Genomic DNA, 6,915 nt, shown 5'->3' with positions numbered 1-6,915 from the left:
CTATAGCGTTTGTCATATAGTTTTTGTCTATCGGAAAATAGTCGGTTGGAATGTTCAGAATCACATATGTGTGACGCTATTCCTTAACGGGTTAATGCAGGTGGAACTGTTCCGTTTTGTGTCTGGGTCCTTTATATCATGGCTTGATGAGCATAAATGGTGTGTATCACCAAGCTAACGTTCAGCACTTCAAATCAATCCTTAATAATAGCAGATCCCTAGAAAATTCTGTAGCTTTCTTAGCGTGTAAAAGCTCATACACTGGCTGCACTTGAAACAGCTGCCTCCTCTATGAATAATACAAAAAAATAGAAACACCATGGCTTTATGGACCCAGCATTGGAACTTCTTGTCACCTAAGGCTAACAGAAAAACAGCTCATCCACAGCTCAGCCAAGGCAGACTTCAAAACGTCATGACAACACGTTGACCTGGCCTTTCCGGTCCTGCGAGTTTTACAACAGCAATCAATCAAGGAGCGGGTAGGTCTTTTGCCTGCAGGCCAGGTAGTCTGATAACTGTAGCTTCCCGTAAAGGTTCATCTGAGCAAGTTTCATATACTCGCATTAGGGAGAGGGATGGTGGAAGAGGAACAATTAGCCTAGCATCTGCTACCTCCTTGTTAGCTCTCTGGACTCTGTGGAGACACCCGGGGCCCTGTCATCACACCAACCAGCTGTTCCCGAACCACCAGCATCTCCCTGGCTTCAGAGAGCAGCTTTAGGCACTGCTAGAAGTGGGTTCATGTCTCCTCCCATGTCAAATAGACACGAGACATAAACACACACCAACCAACAGCCTTATACATCAGTCGAACCAAGCTGGAACGCGAAAGGGTAACAGAAGGAATGGATCATGCAAAGGCACAGTGATGTGGTCCTGAACGGCGAATCATTAAATGTGCTGGGGGACAATGACAAGCCCCTCATCCTTTATCCATCCTTCTGACTTCCATATAAGGTTTTTCAGGAAAACATTCACATTCATCATGTAATAGTACATCACACTCAATCATATAGAATGGATCTTATTGAAACGAAGGAAAGAAAGAGAGGAAAAAACTCGACAAAATCTATATCTGAAGACTCGACCGAACAGTATTCTGATAGGTCGCTCAGGCAGTTTCTCTCTCTCTCTCTCTCTCTCTCTCTCTCTCTCTCTCTCTCTCTCTCTCTCTCTCTCTCTCTCTCTCTCTCTCTCTCGCTCTCTCGCTCTCTCTCTCTCTTTGTCTCTCTCTCTGATTCCCAGTTTTTCTCTCTCTCTCTCTGATTCGAAGCAAAAGCACTTTGTGTGGCTAAGACCCCCGCCGAGACTATTTATGACCCAATCAGCTGAGTATTCACACCATTTCCTTATATTTCCAAGCTGCTGCTGGTGATAGCAAGGCCCCAGCACCTCCAGAGGACGACATCTGACGCCAGCCTGATCACAACAGCAGCAGGTGGTGGCCTCTAAAGAGAATGAGCCCAGAAATAGATGTTTAATTATAATAAAGGATCAACATGTCTGCTTGTCATGGGGCCCTGTGGAGTGATGCCTCTCTATTAGTCCTCAAAGTTCTCAAATCTAGATGCGATGAGCGACACCTGTGTGATGATGTCAAAAATGTTTGATTTTGTGCGCTTTCTCTCACAGTTCATGGTAGGGCGGTCCAACCCTGTTCCTGAAGAGATGTACTCCTGTAGGTTTACACTCCAACCCTGCTCCTGGAGAGATACCTTCCTGTAGGTTTACACTCCAACCCTGCTCCTGGAGAGATACCTTCCTGTAGGTTTACACTCCAACCCTGCTCCTGGAGAGATACCTTCCTGTAGGTTTACACTCCAACCCTGCTCCTGGAGAGATACCTTCCTGTAGGTTTACACTCCAACCCTGCTCCTGGAGAGATACCTTCCTGTAGGTTTACACTCCAACCCTGCTCCTGGAGAGATACCTTCCTGTAGGTTTACACTACAACCCTGCTTATGGAGAGATACCTTCCTGTAGGTTTACACTCCAACCTTGGTACTGGAGATTTACCATCCTGTAAGTTTATACTCTAGCCCTCATCCTTGAGATCTACCGTCCTGTTCTGGAGAGCCAATCCATGAGCACACACTGGAGGAGAGTGACACGATAACAACATGCTGTAAAACAGCTGGAGCAGACGAGCAGGGGTGCAGTCCGACTCAGGGTCACCTGCCGAGGGAATCCTGGTCAGAGCTGGGAGAGATATGAGACCTGCACAGCTACAGGGTGTCGAAAGAACAGCGACTGACCCAGACAGTACACTCAGGTAATTTGTTGTATTTTATCGATGCCTTCAGGAGGGGAAATAGTATGTTATGCTGAGTTTTCAGCTACCGCTTGTGTGATTTGTGGTGGCAATCTCCCAATAGCATGGTACAGGGAATAGCGGACTATTGATCATCTTGATGAGAGATAAACAATCTCAACCTGACATTTCCTTTCAGCAGAGTTGAGGGCTTCAGAGCAAATTGAGTAGCGAAAGCAGACAGGCAAATTGCCTCATAGGGTATGCCACTGTGCCATACATCAGCACCCGGCCATTACAGTCATAAATGACTGGGCTAATGGCTCCGTCTTCACCAGGGTTGGTCAAATCAAGAGGCTGATGGCACAGAAGCCATCATCTGACTGTGAGCAAAACCTTTGAGAACATAATGACAGCTTTTTTGCATAGACCCTTTATGACGTGTGTACAGTCCCAAAGGGCTCTACAGGTTCCCCAACTGTCCCCATGACACCTGACAACCTGCATAAACCCTCACAAAATACAAGAGAGGTGAAATACTTCCTGGTACTTGACCTTTTCTCTGGGGAGCCCTGTTAATATGAAGTATACAGTACAGTGTATATTGAACACAGACTGCGTCTAAAGAGAAAGGTGGGTTTTGAAGGGCCTTTGCTAGGACACTTCCAGGTCCCTGAACCTTTTCTCAGACAACAACACAGCGTCTCCACAGGCTCACCTCAGCTGAAAACCAAACTCTTAAATAACACCTCAGATATCGGAAATAGAGAGACAGCCCGCTGTTTACAAAGTGCATCATAAGTCCCGACGGTTTGACAGGGACAGAGAATCGTAAAGCTGGGACTTGGGGCTGCTTGTAGTTAGCTATGATATAAATCAGAGAATAGGAAATTACTTTGGAAATGAAAGGGTGACAAGCGGGGGAACTAGCCACCAAATAGCCTCACGCTGTCTGCCTGTACCTCGGAACAGCAGTCAATCATCACAGACCAACACACTCAAATCAACCAGACAATTTAGCCCGCTCCCAAAACGGCCCTGGTCTAATCTAACGTGTAACGCAGGCTAGCCCGAGACTCTTTCATATTTAGATAGTTAGAAAGAAAGAGCAAGGACAGCAGGTATGATGGATCTCTGGTTGTGGTCGTCCGCAATTGGAACTCACAATAGCATAACTTCCCATGTCACCTCCTCTCAAACGAATTCATCTTATTTCCGTGACGCAAACACAGCTATGAAACAGTCCCTGATGCATCACCTGCTTAGTGATGGATTCCTCTGCGAACCCCCAGACACGTCCTTCCTCCTCGCTGTCAGAGAAGCACCACAGAGCCTGAGGCGTTGAAGAGGAAGAGGATGAGTTTCCTGTTCCTGTTTAGCTGCGAATGATGAATTTTAATAACGAATGAAAAATGCATTACGGGGAGAAGCATGAAGTATGACTGTGTCTTCCTGGGGTTCAAACCGAGCCGTGTGCTGAGACACCAGGGACGTCCTCGGCCACAACGTTCGCTACGACGGGCGGAATGAGACAGGAAGCAGGATCAGGTCACTATGACAACTCGAAACGTGAATCAGAGACGTCTTCTTTGAACTGGCCCAACTGCCGAAAGACATCAGAGATGGATTTGTTATAAGAACGCAATAAATGACAAAAAATGAAGAAAATGCACAAAATGGGTTTGATGGGTTAACAGATCTGGTGTTCACAGTTTTACAGAGCAAAACATAAACACTGATGTATGTAACAAGATAAACTGTTGGCTTTTTCTGTTTAGGTAACACACTAATCAAAACTGTTCCCCACATCCACAACCATGTCTTAGGGAGTCCTTGTTTCCTGGAGGGTGCTTGAGCGCCGGGAGCTGGAGTTGGTTTGCTGAAGACAGCTCCTGTGGTGACACGTGAGGACTGTCAGTTTGGCCGAGGGCTTGAGAGAGTCACTTGCTTGCTGGCAGATACACTCAGGGAGTCACACGTCTCAGCTGAGAGCCGGGGAGAGAAGAATTATCAGAGAACAAAACAAAACAGAAACCAGCAAACAGAACTGGGGGCAACTTTGTAGTTGTTTTCACAGAATGCTGGAATGTGACAGCCCTCTCTGTCTGTCTCTCTCTATCTCTATTTCTATATGTGTACAGTCGTGGCCATAAAAATTTGGCAATGACAAATGTTGTGTTTTGCAAAGTTTGCTGGTCCAGTATTTGAGGAAAACGTTTTCACATGTTTCTATATAATACTGGAATACAATAATGCACATTTCATATTTTTGGGGTCGAAAATGTTCAATATATGCAAATAGTCCCCTCTTTTATAGCAGTAAATCTGCTCTTAAAATCCAATCAGAATGATAGAGTGATTTCACCTGGATAGAACTAGTTCACACTTTCCCTGTGCTGATGATATGACTTACTGAAATTATGTTAGCAGTCATTTTATGCCAAGGCCCATCAAGCTTAGCAAACACAAAATGTATGTTGCTCCCAATACTTTTGGCCGCGGCTATATATACTGTACACATAGTGTATATACCGTATATCTACTTTATGTTCAGCTCTACATGCATTTTTTTATATAAAAAAATATATCAGCAATCTAGGTACAAAAATAACAACTTTTGATTTATGTGGAATTTAGACACACGTCAGAGCATGATGAATATAATATCAACAGAGTTCTTCTGAAATAAATTGTTCTAGAATACGAGTTTTGGTTCTGGAGTGGTTCTCATTAGTGGTGCTAATGAGCAATCACGCAAAAATATAAAAACTCATAGACAGCCTGCCGTTAATACTGGTCCTTGTAACCCCTGCTCCTTACATGAAAGTGCAATATAGCATGCTTGGGTGTAGAGCTGGAAGATCCAAGCAGAGACTTTGCCTGAACAAGCACCAAGACTCCCAGAGCCAAACCCGACAGTGGTCCCTCATGTGACTGGGCTGCCCTGCATCCTAAATAAGTGATGCTCCTCCTGAAAGGCTTGGTTCTGGAAGGCCCGCGGGTCGCTCTCGACATTTGTATGTTTGGAGCAAACTTTACTGCAGTTGCATCCCATCAGGGAAATGGACGTAACTTCTCTTCCAATATCCCCTTGTTTACCCTTCCAGGGGAGCGGAGTGTATCACAAATACACTTTTTCATTCATGAATGTCCATATTTAAATCACACAATAGTTATTTGGCTAAAACTAGATTTGCTGTAGAGAATCTTTATGGTACAGTGAAGATTATACTGTTTTAATTGCCCTTCTCATATATGTGTAGGTTAATTGAATGGCTGCCACTGAATCAGTAATTGTTAAAAAACAATTTATGAATAATTACAAGCTTTTGAAAATCCCAATTTACCTGACAACAGTATTACACTTGTCGTTCTTCTATTTGTGTGTGGGCTACATGGAATACTAATTTTGAAATTATAACACTGCTAAATTCTGTTCCTTTAAATCTAATACCTCAAGCATTAGAACTGTGAAAATAAAGCCTTAATTGACTACCACTTATCTGATTAACAAGCAACCATATTAAACAGACGCTTGGTGGAAAGTGTTCAAATTCACACAGGTAAAATACTGTTCTTTATATTGTTGGATATGCTTGGTACAGTGAGGATTTTTTTCATCTTTGGGGGTACAAACTATGAATGTATACCATGACAACTCAGCTAGATTTGCCTTGAGAAGGCTTCACAGCCTGGGTACAAAAACACATCCATATGCAAAGCCTTCTGGGAGAAACAACAGTAAAATCCTTTCTCCAAGGAGTGACTGGAAATTGTACATTGAGATAATAGGTGGGTGCGTATCTCTATCTTTGGCAAATGGAATAAAATAATCCTTGAGGTAATGAGAGGATGAGGAGGGCTGTGTTAATTGCCTGCTTTGAAGTGATTATCCAGGGCAGTGTTGGAGGGGAACCAGGTACTTCACCCCCAGGAAACACCTCCTCTACTTCCTGCCAAAGACCAGCGACCAGGTCCTCTTCCACAGACACACTGACAGGAGGCTGAGGACAGAAAAATGTACACATCCAGAATGATCACAGACAGGCAGACAAAGCCAGAATGATCACAGACAGGCAGACAAAGCTAGAATGATCACAGACAGGCAGACAAAGCCAGAATGATCACAGACAGGCAGACAAAGCCAGAATGATCACAGACAGGCAGACAAAGCCAGAATGATCACAGACAGGCAGACAAAGCTAGAATGATCACAGACAGGCAGACAAAGCCAGAATGATCACAGACAGGCAGACAAAGATAGAATGATCACAGACAGGCAGACAAAGCCAGAATGATCACAGACAGGCAGACAAAGCTAGAATGATCATAGACAGGAAGACAAAGCCAGAATGATCACAGACAGGCAGACAAAGCCAGAATGATCACAGACAGGCAGACAAAGCCAGAATAATCACAGACAGGCAGACAAAGCCAAAACGTGGCTGAGTTACAGCCACGGGGCCATAGAACGTTTGGAATGAAGGAAATAAAAGGCAGTGTTGGCATGGTTACCTAGCTTGAGCAGGGAATGCATCAAATCGCGTGAGCGCTTGTCTGATTCACCTATGAAGCTCTCTGGCAGTGCCCAGGGTATGACTGCGAAGGCCAGAACACCATCACTCCTTCTATGACACAGCTAGGTGAGAAAACAATGAGTG

Source organism: Osmerus eperlanus, chromosome 21, assembly GCF_963692335.1.
Source record: "Osmerus eperlanus chromosome 21, fOsmEpe2.1, whole genome shotgun sequence".
NCBI classification, from domain to species: domain Eukaryota; kingdom Metazoa; phylum Chordata; class Actinopteri; order Osmeriformes; family Osmeridae; genus Osmerus; species Osmerus eperlanus.
Note: the sequence above shows the minus strand (reverse complement) of the source record.